The following is a 16297-nucleotide window of genomic DNA, read 5'->3' as shown; positions in this document are numbered from 1 at the left end:
TCCTAGTGCCGCTTACCCCTGCACAACCCCTTTCACAATAGGTTAGAAAAAGGGACAAGTCCAAGTTTTATTCTGAGCTGTTTGGGGATATGTATAGCACCCGTCAGTAAAAGGACTTCTTAAGCTCCATAGAGTACAATCATTTATTATTGGTTGGCTGGTTTGGTTTGGTTTGGTTTTCCCCCCAGGCAGATATAACAACAGTTAGAAAAAAAAAAAAAAAAAAAAAAAGTACCTATTTCTCCATCCCTGGGAGTTCTTGATCTGAGGTAGACTAAAGGGAACACCAGACCTCCTATGGTGCACTACAAACAGAAAGGACTAAAGAACTTCACGGTCAAGGAAGCAAAAGACACCTTTCCGAAGGTGCCACTAGCAAATAAACAAGTTAATCTCAAAACTGCAAAGACAATTTGAGTTTACATGTATACTTTATTTTGTATTTTAATTATATATAGCTATGATAAATTTTATACTTTATCTTCAACACTGTCATATTTTTAGATATGAACACATAGTACAAAGTTAGCATAAATAATGAAATTTGATAGGTTTAATGAGTTAGTAAAACTATTTTAGTTTAGCAATATGCAAAAACTTAGCTTCATGGTAAAGATACCATGGGTCCAACCAAAGTACTTGTATGGAATTGATAGCCTGTTACCATACTATATAGCAGATAAAGGCTATTCTGTGCCCCTAAATTATCTAAACTATTCTACTAATGTTGAAAGAAAAAATTAACCTAATCAGTGATTTTGTGGATGATTTACTTTTGGGTGATCATATTCTACTTTGGCATTCTCCAGTTACTCCATTTTACCTTTTAAAGTAGTCATTCATGAAAGGAAAAAAATACATATTTTATTTTTTTATAAACATTTTTTTAATCTTTTTTTCTAAATTTTTTAAATTTTTGGCTGCATGGGGCCTTCGTTGCTACACGCAGGCTTTCTCTAGTTGCAGCAAGCAGGAGCTACTCTTCATTGTGGTGTGCAGGCTTCTCGCTGTGGTGGCTTCTCTTGTTGCGGAGCATGGGCTCTAGGCGCGCAGGCTTCAGTAGTTGTGGCACGAGGGTTCAGTAGTTGTGGCACGTGGGCTCTAGGGCACACGGGCTTCAGTAGTTGTGGTGTGTGGGCTCAATAGTTGTGGCTCATGGGCTCTAGAGCGCAGGCTCAGTAGTTGTGGCGCACGGGCTTAGTTGCTCCACGGCATGTGGCATCTTCCCAGACCAGGGATCAAACCCATGTCCCCTACATTGGCAGGCGGATTCTTAACCACTGCACCACCAGGGAAGTCCCCATATTTTAAAATATATATTATATATAAGTATATATGTAATATTTTTAAAACTAAAAATATACCCCTAGAAACCAGTTCTGTTGGTTTTCCTTCCCCATCTTTGAACAATGTCCTAGACAAAATCGATAGCTATCCATTCACTTGTGGGTATTAGAACTTTTTGTCAGATATTAAAAATCTTTGTCCAGTTTAATACAGGCCTTCCTTGGAGCTATTGTGGGCTTGGTTCCAGACCAGTGCATTAAAGTTTGAGAATATTGCAATAAAGTGAGTCACATGAATTTTTTGGTTTCCCAGTGCATATAAACATTATGTTTACACTATACTGTAGTCTATTAAGTGTGCAATAGCATTATGTTTTGAAAAGCAATGTATATACCTTAATTTATAAATACCTTATTGCTAAAAAGTGCTAACCATCATCTGAGCCTTCAGTGAGACATAATCTTTTTGCTGGTGGAGAGTCTTGCCTCTGTGTCGATGGCTGCTGACTGATCAGGTGGTGGTTGCTGAAGGCTGAGGTGGCTGTGGCCATTTCTTAAAATGGGACAACAATGAAGTTTGCCACATTGACTGACTCTTCCTTTCATGAATGCGAATGATTTCTCAGTAGCATGCGATGATTTTGATGGCACTTTACTTTCACAACTTCTTTCAAAATTGGAGTCAGTCCTCTCAAAACTTGCTGCTGCTTCAGTCAAAATCCTTTGATGTCATTTCAACAATCTTCACAGCATCTTCACCAGGAGTAGATTTCATCTCAAAAAACCACTTTCTTTGCTCATCCATAAGAAGCAACTCCTCATTAGTTAATATTTTATCATGAGATCATAGCAATTCAGTCCCATCTGCAGGTTCCACTTCCAGTTCTAGTTCTCTTGCTATTTCCACCATATCTACAGTTACTTCTTCCACTGAAGTCTGGAACCCCTCAAAGTCAACCATGAAGTCTGGAATCAACTTCTTCCAAACTCCTGTTAATGTTGATATTTTGACCTCTTCCCTTAAATCACAAATGTTCTTAATGGCATCTAGAATGGTGAATCCTTTCCAAAAGGTTTTCAATTTACCTTGCCCAGATCCATCAGACGAATCACTATCTGTGGCAGCTATAGTCTTACAAAATGAATTTCTTAAAGAATAAGATTCGAAAGTCTAAATTATTCCTTGATCCATGAGCTGGAGAATGAACGTTATGTTAGCAGGCATGAAATATAGAATTGAAGACAGTTAGGGCCTTGCTCTAGATTAGGTGTTGGCTTAAGCAAATGTGGCTGGTTTGATCTTCTATCCAGACCAATAAAACTCTGTCCATATCAGAAATGAGGCCGTTTTGCTTTCTTATTCATGCGTTCTCCAGAATAGGACTTTTAATTTCCTTCAAGAACCTTTTCTTCACAGTCACAAGTTGGCTAATTGGTGATAGAGGCCTAGCTTTCAGCCGGTCTCAGCTTTTGACACACCTTCCTCACTAAGTTAAATAATTTTTAGCTTTTGATTTAAAGTGAGAGAAGTGCGACAAGAGAAGGAGCCAGATTTGATGTTAACTAATACAGGCAGGCCTCATTTTATTGCCCTTTGCTTTATTGCACTTTGTAGATACTGTGTTTTTTACAAACTGAAGGTCTGTGGCAACTCTGCCTCAAGCCAAGTCTATCGGTGCCATTTTTCCAACAGCATTGCTCATTTCATGTCTCTGTCACATTTTGGTAATTCTTGCAGTATTTCAAACTTCTTCCTTATTATTATATTTGTAACAGTAATCTGTGATTAGTGATCTTTTATGTTACTATTGTAATTGTTTTGGGGTGCCACGAACCACGTCCATACAAAGTGGTGAATTTAATTGATTAATGTTATGTGGGTTCTGACTGCTCCACCGACCAGCCACTCCCAATCTCTCTTCTCCTCAGGCCTTCTCATCCCTTGAGACACAACAACATTGAAATTGGGCCAGTTAAGAACCCTACAACGGCCTCTAAGTGTTCAAGTGAAAGGAAGAGTCGCACATCTATATAATAATATTATTTTTATATTATAATATTGAATTGGCTAATTCCTGGTTAAAGACAACCAACATTTTATATATACTCATATGTATTCATTACCACATATATTTTAATCGATATTGACAATTAACGCTTTTATGAGGGTCACATGTGAAAAGAATAATTAGAATGTCAAATTTGACCTGAAGAGTAAGTTTCTCTTTACTTCCTTCAGTATCGGCTCTGAGACTATCAACACAACACAAAACTGTTGGTCACTATGTTTGGTCAAATTATTCAATTTATTAAACAATATAAATTAGTACATTTATGGAAAACCTAAATAGAGCTTATTTGTAATTAATTTGGCATATACACATTGTATAATAAATTTTATCAGGTACTACTTTTGTTTCCTAGAGCCGATTTAATAAAATACCAAACACTGGGTGGCTTAAAACAACAGAAATGTATTGTCATAGTTCTGGAGACTAGAAGTCTGAAATCAAGGTGTCGGCAGGCAGGGCCATGTTCCCTCTGAAACCTGTAGGGAATCCTTTCTTGCCTCTTTCTAGCTTCTAGTGGTTTGCCAGCAATGATTGGCATCCTTTGGCTTGTAGATGCATCACTCCAATCCTCCACCTTCACATCCAGGTTGTCACTGTGTCTTCCCATTGTCTTCCCCTGTGCGTTTCTGTCTCTGTGTTTAAATTTTTCCTTTTTATAAGGACATCAGTCATATTGAATTGGAGCCCACCCTAATGACCTCATTTTAACTTGATTACCACTGTAAAAACATCGAACTTACAGAAGCAGAGTAAAAAGGTGATTCACCTTAAATGTACACAATGTTATATGTCAATTATATCTCAGTAAAACTGGAAAAAATCTATTTCCATATAAGGTAACATTCTGAACTACTAGGAATTAGGACTCCAACATATCTTTTTGGGGGGGGGACACAACTCAACTCATAATGTGTACATTAGTTTTATTAAAATTATTTGGCAAGATAATGGTAACAAAGGTGATAAATCTAAGTCTGTGGATTTGCAATTAAAAAATTAAATGCTAATGAATATATTTATAACCCAAAATTTCTCATAAAGAACTTACTCTGTCATTGCATAAACTGGAACTTCTAGTGCAATTTTTATTGGAATTGTATCATCTTCTGGACTTAATTTGAAAAAAATTGATAACTTTTTTATGTTAAAAATCCCATGCATGAACACAGTATTGTTCTGCATATACCCAAGTACTATTTTTGTATTAAAATTATCTTTCAAAATGGTCTTGGCCATTTCTTGTTTAATTAATTTCTAGAAAACTTGTACTTCTGCTATAATTGGTTATAAGGCTTATAAATTTATATAGATTATTAACACATGTCCATAAACATCTTCCTCTCCCTCCATCCCCTTTCTGTTTCTCTCCACATGTGTTCACATGCACACACACATATACATCTACATATTTTGAAGAAATTATAGAGGACATTATGACTGCACTGGGAATTGAAGTAAGGACGGGCATTAAGGAACAAATAACAAAACAAGAAAATGACTTTGCATGGCCTTTGATGTTGGTTTGCCAGTAAATGAAGGGTGTGATTAATTGAACCTTATGCACTAAAGGGCAAATAATTCAATTGCTAAATCAATGTCTCTTTATAATTTTGACAACTTTTAGATGCTAAGAACAATTTTTATATCCAATGTGGTAACAAATGCAGTGAAAAAATAAGTTTCCTCTGACTAATTATAGTTAGTCATTATCTCTGACTAACACATTGAGATAGTCCTTTAAGGTGATACCACCAATAAATAATAGCAGTAAAACTGAAAAGAAAAGTGTTCTTCACTGAAGGAGCAGGAGGGGGGTAAAATGGAAAAAAAAATTTCCCTACTTTGATTCCTCAGTGCTCACTAGGAGGACTTCTTTGTTTCAACTGGTCACTCTTGCAGCTGCCAGAGAGCTTAGGGCAAGAACCATATCTCCCAGATAACCCCATCAGCCATTTCCTTTGCACAGGAGTTGTCTTCCCAGCAGTCCTCAGCAGTTCATTCACAAGCTATTCCTTTTTGTCCCCAGGTGATAGCTCAGGTGGAAGGGAATGTGACTCACTTGAGGTAGATGTGCTAGTTACTCTGCCTTAAAATTCTAACGAGACAGTATCTCCTGTAATATCCCCAATGGTGTAGCTTCCAGATTGCCCACAGTGATGTGCCCAGTTTCAGAAATCATTATAACTGAAAACTGTCAAAAAGCATAATTTCTCAACAGATTACCAAGGGAACAAAAATAGAAAATAAATTCTGTCACACGGAAAAGGGGAAAATATTTGGTAACCCTTCAACAGACAGTACAAAGAAAAAATAAGCAGCAAATGTTGCATTCAGGCTGAGGATAATATTTCTAATTCCCTCTGCTCTACTTCTTGCCTTCTTATTACTTTTTTTTTTTTTTTTTTTTTTTTGAGCCTTCATTTTTAATTCTTAGGTCGTATTTACCCAAATCAGACCAAGATAGTCATGCATAGTTCACCCAGTTTGGCCACTATCACCTCAGTGCTGACTGTGAGAACTGACACACTAAATCTAACTACATAAAACAATCTAATAATTAGCTAAAGACATAAAAGAGATCTACCCCTGCAAATTTGTTTGAATAACTCTTTATTCTGAAAAAGAAATATCAGGCAGTTTAGCTCAGCACTGCTTTGTTCTTCCTTAAATTGGAGCATTGCTCTTTCAATATTTTCATATTCCTGTAAAGCCAGCTTTCTCCTCAATTTCCACTTCACTGTCACCCACACCTTCTAAGTCCCTTAGATCCAGCATCACTGTTACTTTCTCTTGTTCCTGGATTCTCTGCTTTTAATTACTCACTACATTTTGCCAATTGGTACTTCACATTTTCTTCCACAATCTTTCTTTATCTTCTATTCCCTCATTTCTCACTAGCAAAGGCTAATATGCATATTATTTTTTCAGTTCCAGGAAGCTGTGTGATGTGAAGAATGGCTTCTAGATAGTGGTATGGAAATTCTAAAAGAGGAAGGGAGGAATCACTCCAGTTTTATCCTGTGGAAAAACCCAACTGCCAAACGTGACTCTTTTCAATGAGATGCTGAAGTTTTAGTCAGTATGTTCACTCTTCCAGATGCTCCCTCTATGCTGTCCTTCACCCTCAGGGTCAGCAAAGCAGGTACTCTGGAATTCTTTGCCATCAAAAGGGTGAATTACAATAAGTCATTGATATTCTGCTTCCTGTCGTGCATTGTGACCTCCTAAAAGAATGTTAGTGTAGCTCAGGGACATGACTGGTTGAAACTCTGGCACCCAAACTCTTGACCACAATGGTATCAATAAGGCCTTAAGAATAATGTAGACTTCATAGGTCAGGGAAGATAATCAGCCAAAGTTAGAGCAGTATCTTCTATCTTACGAGTCATCTATATTTTTTTACCTGGGGGCTTGGATTATTTAGTGATAAATTATGTGTAAAACTATGGTTGATAACAAGAAAACTAAGAAAGAAAAAAGTTCTCCTTGAACTTAACACTGAAAACTCAGCCCAAATTACACATTAACTCATGTGTGAACATGATTTTTAAACTTCTGAACTACAGATCATAGAATATTTTTAATATGCTTACTCTCAGAAGAGAAGTACATAAGATGATAAAAATCAAGTAACTATGAGTTTTTCTAGGAAGAGTGTAAGGTTTTGCCCCAGAAATTATGTGCTTATATTTTTAACTTTTTAGTGAGCTCTTCAAGTTATTTTGCTTGATTGGTTTTATTGGAGTTAAGAACTTATTTCATTTTATTTACATTTTCTGTTAAGATATTCAGTTGATACCTTTAAACTATAGAAATACAGTTCAATTTATTTCAGTTGTTTTCCTAACTTGCCATCTCCATTTGTCTATGTTATTTGCTTCAGAAATTGATAATTTTTCTTTTCTTATAAAAGCCATTTCTATTTGGTGAGTCTTCTGCTTCTAGAGCAATTTTCTGTTCCTAAAGTCTCTCATTATGTTTCCCAGTAAATATCTATTTTTCCATAAATCCTGCAATCTGTTGCTTTGGTTTTGTTTAATCTTCTAAAAAAATATTATCATGAAAATTGCTAATCTCTATCTGCAAAAACTAAAAAATAATGAGTTAACAGATTTTACTTTATTAGGAACTCAGAGCATGAGTCCTCCATTTCTGGATTGAAGAGTGGCATACAATAAATTCATGTTATAAAATCATGACTTTAAAGAAAATGCAATGCAGTGTTCCATATTTCCAGGTAATTATGGAAGCCTTTGGCCTAGCAGAGGTGTTAACAGCTTCCACTGGGACTCATTCTGGGGAAAAAAGAAACAAAACGAGGCAGGGACTACACATTTCCTCCAAAGCCAACTTCTCTCTGCATTTTTGACTGAGACCAACTCATGCTGGTGCTACAGATGTCAGTGAACAGAGGATGAGCTTTTATGTGCGGAGATCCCAGAAAATGCCTCCAGACTCACCATGCTCTGTTTTCAGCCCTGTGTAGTTCAGAACACAGGCTAGCAAACCAACCAGAGGGAAGACCCAACGCCCCCTCAGCAACCAGGAAATAAATGGAAAGAACTGTTATTTTATGAAGATTGTCATGAAGTAAAAAAAAATTTTAGAAAGCGGAGGAGTGGAAAAAAAAAAAAAAAGAATAAATGCAAACACAAACCTGTATCCTGGGCTCTCTGAAAACAATAAAGCTCTATTTGCAGCACCAGGCTGAATTCACTTGCCATTTGTCTTTGAATTAGATTTTTAAAGCTTAGATATCATCTAGAAAATGTTCCTTCACTACAAAGGAAAAACAAAAGAGAAACCTAGAGTAATTTATCAGCACAAATTTCCCAGCCGGTTGGAGTCAGAATAGACACAAGAAATCAGACTTTCTAACTCCAAATCTAGGCCCTTTCTGCTCCATTATACTCTTTAAAATGGGAAAGTTGAGGATAATTTTTCTCTAGACAATTCCTATCTTTGCAAAAACTTAATCCTTCCCCTGCTACCTAAACTTGAGTTTCGATCCTTATTATGTTGATCAAGAGCTATTGACTGACATTATACTGACCTCTTTCCTCTCTTTTCGAACAGCCCATGCTTTTCATTCCACCTTTTGGTTTAATCACCCATCATGGGGACTCCATTCTAAATCTAGTCCTTATGTTCCAAGGACATCTTCCAGTTGGAATTGGGATGAGACGCTTTCTTTTTGACATCCAGAATTGGATTGTCATCACCCTCCAGAACAGCTATCAACTTCCCTTTCCAGAAACCCTCATAAAGCCCTCTTTTCATCTCATTCCATAGAAAGAAAGTCATATGCCCATCACTAAGTCAACAACAGTGGCAAGGCAGATGGGATTACTATTGTCGGCAGTAATTAAGACCCAACCCTGAAGCCAAGAATGAGCATTTGGGAAGGTGGATAGATACATAGATAGATAGATAGATAGATATGGAGAGATGTATAGATATAGATAGGCCTATCTATGCTAAAAGAATGTCCCTATGTTGATATTTATCCAACTTGATTCAGGAATAGAGTTTAAAGAATCTGTAGGAAAGGATGGTCCCATAATCCTTAGAACAGTGATTTGCAAAGCTCTTTTTTGTTTGAGAAATATGTTCTCCAAATGAATGCTTGTGCAGGGGTTCTTACTTCAAAGATATCAAAGCAGACCTCCCTTTCTTGCAGAGGATGGAGGTTAACAATGGTTCCTCATCCACCCAGGAAGCTTCTTAAGGTTAACTTGAAAACTCTGGAGAAACCCTCTTGCTCCATAGGGTGCAGTTTGGAAACCAATGTCTTAGATTTTTGGTTGGGTGGGTGCTGTGCAATTATTTCAGCCAGATTACTAAGAGTAGCTAATTATTAACTGATATGAGAATGATGTCTGAAGTTGATTTATTCTTTATTATTTACTGAATGACCAAAAGTCTATATATTCTAAATACCAGCCATGCTGTTATCATAGTTGATATTTAATTATGAAAATTAAGAAAGTCATTGTGATTTTACTTCAAATGTGGAACTTTTTTATCACTGCATATAGATGGATATCAGGACTGCCTATAGACAGATCCAGGACTTTCTCATGAATCGTAAGATTTACTCTATCTACATCAAAATCTAAGCTGGAGTTAATCTGTTTATCCTAGGAAATGGTTTGACCAAAAGAAATTCTTTGTAGGACCATATTTAGAACCACTGTCTAAGCCTCATTAGACCATGTTTAGGACCAGCCTTTTTTTACATAACTAAATACATGACAACATAGAGCCTGAAAGACTCCTTTACACTTTGCGTTATTTACATTGTGAGTCCTTGACATTTTGATTCAAAGTTTAAAGATCAAACCTGTAGCCACCTACATTTCTCTGCCCCATGCATTTCTACCATTCCCTTTTATTGTTGAGATATGGGAAAAGGAGATAATAAAATGTCACATATTTTTAGTAATCAGTCCAGACTTCCTACAAGGACATTGCCTTTCTAGAAGAATAGTCAGAGATCAGTCACGGAGAGTTCATACCATGTATTAAACTCAGATATCTGAATTGATTTTTTGAGAGCTAGCAAGTCTTGATACTGCCTGTCAAGCTCTTATGAGGGACAACCACTGTGATGCAAGAATAAAGTGAGCAATAGAGTTGAAAATTCCTGGTTTCCGTTTCTTAGACTTCAAACGCTATACAGAACTTCTGTTCTGCTCAAGTCACCTCAGTGTCTCTAGATAGAAAGGAAACCAGGATTACATTCCAAAGGACCAAACCCTCAGGTTAGTTGTTGTTGTATGTATTCATTTGTTTGTTCATAATAAACAATGTTAGGAAGAAGGATAATGAGATACAGGTCACATGTGCCACATTTGTCAACTTTTCGTTCATAGCAGGCATCATTAATCAGAACTGGCCCCTCCTGATACAACCTATTTGCCATCTCCAATTTATTACACTAAAACTTTTTAAGTGAGATGATTTTGGAAGATTTAATACCTAAGACGAACAAAAAATAACTCTACAAACCAAATAAAATGAAGGAAAATGGGCAGCTATGAAGAACTCAGCACTTAAAACTGAAGAAATCCGACATAAGGAAAGAGCATGAGAAAAGTACAAAAGTTCTTAAGTATATGAAAACATTACTTCCTTTTAAAAGCTAAAGTTTAAACTGTAAATGTATAAAATAAAAAAAGTAAATGTGGAGAAAAATGGGAAAAACTTAAGAACGAGCATCAAAGAAAAAGTAGAATCTTCTTGAACAACTTTTCGAATGAGACAGAATAAGAAAAGATTGAAAATAAATAAGGTAACTGATGAAAAGACAAAGTTTTAGAAGTCTAACAAATTGTAGAGTGTCGGGAATAGGAACACAGTTTTATTGCTAATGAATGATGGAAAACTGATGCACCATAAATTCAGGCTGACAACGACTAATGGCCTGTACGTTGCACAGTAACATAGGTCTGTGGTCAGTTTTCCAACGACACACTCTACGAACGTGGAAGCCTGCACTGAGTCTTGTGTTTATGCACTTTATAACTCTAGGGAGCACTGTTCTCCTGGTAAATTGTGTGCATGGTAATCCCTGAAGAGGAGTGGGGCCCAACCTGCTCGTCTGCACGTGACTGCCCTGCCCTCCGTGATGTTTTCAAATCCCCTCCTCTCTCCTTAACATCTTGACTCCTGGTGCCATCTCCTCAGTCACTCTCAGCAGATGAGTTTACCATCTGTTACAGATTTAAAACAGCAAATGAAACTACGTCAAAATTCTGCCTTCAAGCCTCCAGTTATTTCTGCAACTGTATTCATCCTTTTCTACTGTTCTGCAGATGGAATTGCTGTCTTATTTCTTATATAGAGACTATTACTCCACCACCAATTATGCCTTTTTCTCAGTGTCTTCAAATTATATGCATTTATGATTTATTCTATAATAATTTAATTATTTCAAAATGTTCCTATCTTAAAAGAGCCCCCCTTATCCCTCCAGCTTCTGTCCCACTCTCTGTTTTCTCATGACAGATTTTCTCAAAAAAGTTTGCCCTTTCTGCTCCCAGTAAGTACCCTTCAATCTGCTGTAACTAGGTCGCTAGACAATGCCATGTTACTAAATACAGAGTGCACTTTTCTTGCCTAAGTCAGGAGATTGTAAGAGACTTTGTCTAACTTTCAGTATCCTTAAGAGGAAGAAGTGACCTGCTCTTTTCCTTTCCTTTGGGCTGGAATGCATTCAGGATGGCAGAGGCTGGAGCAGCCAGCCACCGTGGGTCCAGACATAAAACTATGTCCTGATATCAATAGAGTTAACTGGCCAGCCCTGTATTACCTTCCTCTGCACTGCTGAAAAAGAACATATGGATTTCTATCTTGTTTAATCCATTGTATATGGGATTATTTTCATCAGAACAATTTAGACTAAACCCTCGCCAATATATTATACTGATGTTGATGACTCTCAAATCTATTTCTCCAGGAGGGTCAAGCTCCAAATTCCTATACACAATAACTTACTTGACATGCCTCATAGACATCATAAACTAATAACTCCAAAAATTAATATTTGAGCTTCATCTGCAAACGTGATTTTTCTCTTGCTTCCCAGTCTTTGATACTCACACTGTCATCCACTGACCTTTGGAGTCACGTTGGTCCCCTCTGGATTCCTCACATTCTCACTCTCACCCACGCCCAGTCCCTTCCTGTTGATCAGCAAGCTATTTCTCTCTTTTTTTCACTGCCATGAGCATAGTTCATCTTCTCTCACCTGGACTCTTCCAATAACCTGAGCATGATCTACAAAGGCCTGCATAATACAGTGGTTTGTGCTTCTCAGTCACTTATCAGGACACGCTGTCCCTGTCTCTCCATGCCAGCTCTCTGAGCTTCTCTCATTTCTTCATACCTATTGCACTGTTCATCCTCTCAAATCTTTACCTGCACTTTCTTCTGCATGGAACTCTCTTCTCTTTGCCTTTGCCTACGTAAGCGCTACTCTCCTGCATGACTTAGTATTACTTCCAAAGTGAAGCTTTTCCTGAACCCTCAGGCTAGGGTAGGTTGCCCTGTTATATACTCCTATGGCCAACTGAACATCTTGTGTTAAACAATACACTTATCATCATGTAATTCTTTATTTACTTGAAGTAATCACTTATTCGTTTTCCTACCTACAGAAGCAGAAACACGTCTGTTCCGTTTTCTCTAAGCCAGCACTTGGGATCAGGCTCAATTCCCTGTACAAACTAAGGTATTCAGTGAAAACTTTTGACTTCTGCTTTTGAAAACAATGAACAATAGATGGCAAAGCTGAAAAAAAAATTTTAATTTAGCTCTTTTTCAAGTATGTTTAACTAGGACTTAATTTAAGATACTTTATTAAACTGATACTCTGAGTTGCATTCACTCACCAGCTTATTTAGTAAATTGAAATGTCCTGGTTTATGCATTTGAGAAAATAATCCAACAAATTATTTTTTAATTTCTCTGTTACTAGTCAAAAAGTTTATGAGGACTTTGTAATCAAATAGGCGGCAAATAAGTAATGAATAAATAGGAATGAAAAATACCAGAGGAGAAATAACACAGTAAAGAGAAATCTGAGTAAGACCAGTGCTTGCTCTTTCAGTGACCGACCTAATAGTTTTCTTGCCATCACTCATTTAGGCAAGGCAAGCAAGCACAGTGTGACTTTTCTCCCATAGATTTTTCCAGTTTAGCTTTTGCAAATGAGATAATAGATGTTACTTTGTTGTTGTTCTTGTTGTTTATCTCATCCATTTAAAAAAACTGGATATCTGGGCTTGATACCAAACTTAGAAATATAAAATGCCTATTAGGTGACTCTAATACTTGGCATCCTCTACCCTACAATTTTTAGTACATTTATGTCACCCTAACCGTCTAGTCAATACAAAAAAAATATCCCATTATACTCTTGTTGGGGCCCTGCTCTTCCTTATCTAATTGCTTTGTGCCGAATCGTTGACACATTCTTATTTGAGAATAATCCTTTTCACCTTTTTGTATTACGGAAATATCTGCCTAATATGTTATAGGAATACTTCAACTAGATGCTGCACCACTATGACCTCCAACAGTTAAGTTTATGTGTAGTATTAGAATATACTTAACTTGATTAATTCATTTAACTTAAGAGGCATTTTCAAAAGTTAATAAAAATCACATTAAGATCTAAAATCTCATAGGTAAATTTCCTTTTCAAAGAAGAAAGATGACTCTCAAACAATAGTCAAGGTGATTTAAATTATTTATCTTCCAACAAGAGGACTTTTAAGGATCCCACAGTAAGAGTTATAATTGTTCCATTTGATCAACATCTAAATGTCCTCGACAGTTAATTCTGTACTGAAAAGAAAGCCCATTTCTTCAGGGACAGCAGTACAAAACAGCTAGATAGAACAAATCATGACTTCTCATCACTTTGGGATTCAGATAACTGATAGAGAGACAATAGACACCAGGGCTTGTTGAGAAACTACACACACACACACACACACACACACACACACACACACAGAGAAAAGCTCATCGGTAAAAAGATGGGATTATTCACATTTGTCTGACTATGCTGTTAAATAGATTGAATATTGAAGTGGGGGTAGTGCAGCAAAGAATTCTTTAAAAAGTAACAGTTAATTGAGTTTGAAGAATAAGTTCTCTTTCTTATTTTCTAACTAATCCTGGTTTCATCCTGAGAGATGTAGAGAAAAGGAAGCAAAGAAAATCTAGTCATTTGACCTTCGGGACATTGTCTTCACTTCAGGAACTTACTACCTCTATGACCTGGCTTTTCAATTTCAAACTATTTAGATTCGTTCCGGTATTCTAAACATTAAATAGTGTACTAGACAAACTCACAGGGAAGCAAAGTTTTCTAAAAATGTCTATTAGCAAACCCCCTCCCCCCCCCAAAAAAAACAAAACAACAACAAAAACAAGCCATGCTTCAGAGTCAAAGTGACTGCAGGGAAGATAACTGAGTGAAAGAAAGGTAATCAAGTTTGCATTACTCTTCCTTGAGGATCACTCAGGAACCTACTAGACCTGAGAAGACAGCACTCTCCCTCCAATCCAACCCTACCAATTAAAAAAATAAATGTCGTACATACAGCTAATGATCCAAGATAATGTTAAATGTCAGGAGCAGATTGTGTATGAAACCCAAACTCATTTAAGAAAATGGTTTTGGTTTTCTTCCCATCTATATATCTTCTTAACTGACATGTCAACAAACGTAAATTACGTAAGATTCATACCCTACAGTTTTCTCTAAGCACTCTGGATGGAGTGATGTTAAGAACATCTTTCAGATTTTCAAAGGGTAAAGGTGGCAAAAGGAAAGTGAATTTACTCTAAGAAAGCCAGAAGAAGAATCTATTGGGCTTCCTCTCTCCAGCTAAGAAATGGAAATGTTCGCAACTGTTCTCTGTGCTATATAGTGCAACTCAACAGATCAGAAGAAAGATTGAATCAAATTGCATGCAAAAATCTTCACAAGCATAAAGGACTATACAAACTCTAAACAATAGTATTGCTCTTCTGTTTGTAGACATCATCCAACCCCAAGCAACATGCAAAATAATTAGAGAATAGAAAATTTGCTATTATTTTTATCTATATGAATATTTCACCCAATGCAACCTCCTTTATCAAAACTTCTCAGAAATGATGGTTTTAATCCTTTCAATAAGATTTCAGATTAAAACCTACAGAATTCATGATCGTACCATACCTAATTCATAATCATTATTTCTTTGTGACTAATTTGGTAACTGGGTTCTTATTCTGAATAATTTATCCTAAAGAAAAAAGTCGTAGAGATGCATAATTCAATGTGAAATATTCTCCTATCCATTGTAGTTGTCAATTTTTTAATCTTCGTGTACATTAAAACTTTTTTAAGGTTCATTTTATTTTTTGTTTTATTTTGTTTTATTGGCAGCACGTGGCTTGCTGGATCTCAGTTCCCTGACCAGGGATTGTACCCAGACCACGGTAGTGAAAGTCTGGAATCCTAACCACTAGACCACCAGGGAACTTCCTTAAGCTTCGTTTTAAAATTTACTGTTTGTATTGAGCACTAGTCAATTTTGGTGGCCCAGCATGTAAATTCTTCTTGCTATGTTTAGAAAATGTCCCATCTTACAGGTCTTGATGGAAAGTAGAGCCTACTATAGAACCTAAAATACTAGAAACTTGCTTTTGTGGCCTCTCAAACAACTCAGTCAATCAGATGCATAGGAAACAAGAGCTAGAGATTCAAACATAATGTGAAGAGAGTTCTTTCAAGAGGACTACCACAAACATATAATCCCCTTGGGCATCTGTGGCAACAATGGCAAATGTGGTGTCACACTATTCTATGCCAGCAACACCAGAGGTAAAAGCTATGACAGGTGTTCAATGGTGATTTCATCAGAGTCCTCCCTGCCCTGTTCTGTCATGATTTTAACTGTGACCCTGGTTGTATGGTTCCCATAATCACTCTTCCTTTTCTTCCAGGAAGTTGTATTTATGGTCATTCTTCATTCTGCTAGCAACCCAATATCATTTTAATAAATTCCTGAGTAAATCAAAGTTGATTACTATTGCTTATACACTATTGCTACATGGACAAAGATAGATATATATAAAACTATATATATATAATACTATATATAATGTACTATATATAATACTATAAAACTATAAATATATTATATATAATATAAACATATGCAACTAAACTATATTTATATAACTAAACATATTTTTTTCTAAATTTCGGAAAAATAAGATAAGGACCTATATAGGAGTAGAGCATATGGAAAAGAAAAATAATTTAAAGAAAATGTGTAATGGCATAAAAATAACAAATCAGCAGTAATTCATTTGCTAATTAGTAATTAGTTAGCTAGAGGATAACATGGAGAGATTATAATCACTTTTATT

At 36.3% G+C, this 16297-nt stretch overlaps 1 long non-coding RNA gene across 2 annotated transcripts in view; it reads left to right on the top strand.

Moving 5' to 3' along the window:
- LOC137765258 (uncharacterized) overlaps window positions 1–15927 on the top strand; it is a 408308-nt gene extending 392381 nt beyond the window's left edge. For both annotated transcript variants that reach the window (XR_011074138.1, XR_011074137.1), the window contains exons 8-9: window positions 12520–12593; window positions 15309–15927. This is a non-coding gene — a long non-coding RNA (uncharacterized lncRNA). The remainder of the gene's footprint in view (window positions 1–12519; window positions 12594–15308) is intronic.
- Window positions 15928–16297: the final 370 nt, after the last annotated feature.

The sequence above is a fragment of the Eschrichtius robustus genome, chromosome 5 (genome assembly GCF_028021215.1).
Source record: "Eschrichtius robustus isolate mEscRob2 chromosome 5, mEscRob2.pri, whole genome shotgun sequence".
NCBI classification, from domain to species: Eukaryota; Metazoa; Chordata; class Mammalia; order Artiodactyla; family Eschrichtiidae; genus Eschrichtius; species Eschrichtius robustus.
Note: the sequence above shows the minus strand (reverse complement) of the source record. Positions and strands in the feature narration are given on the sequence as shown.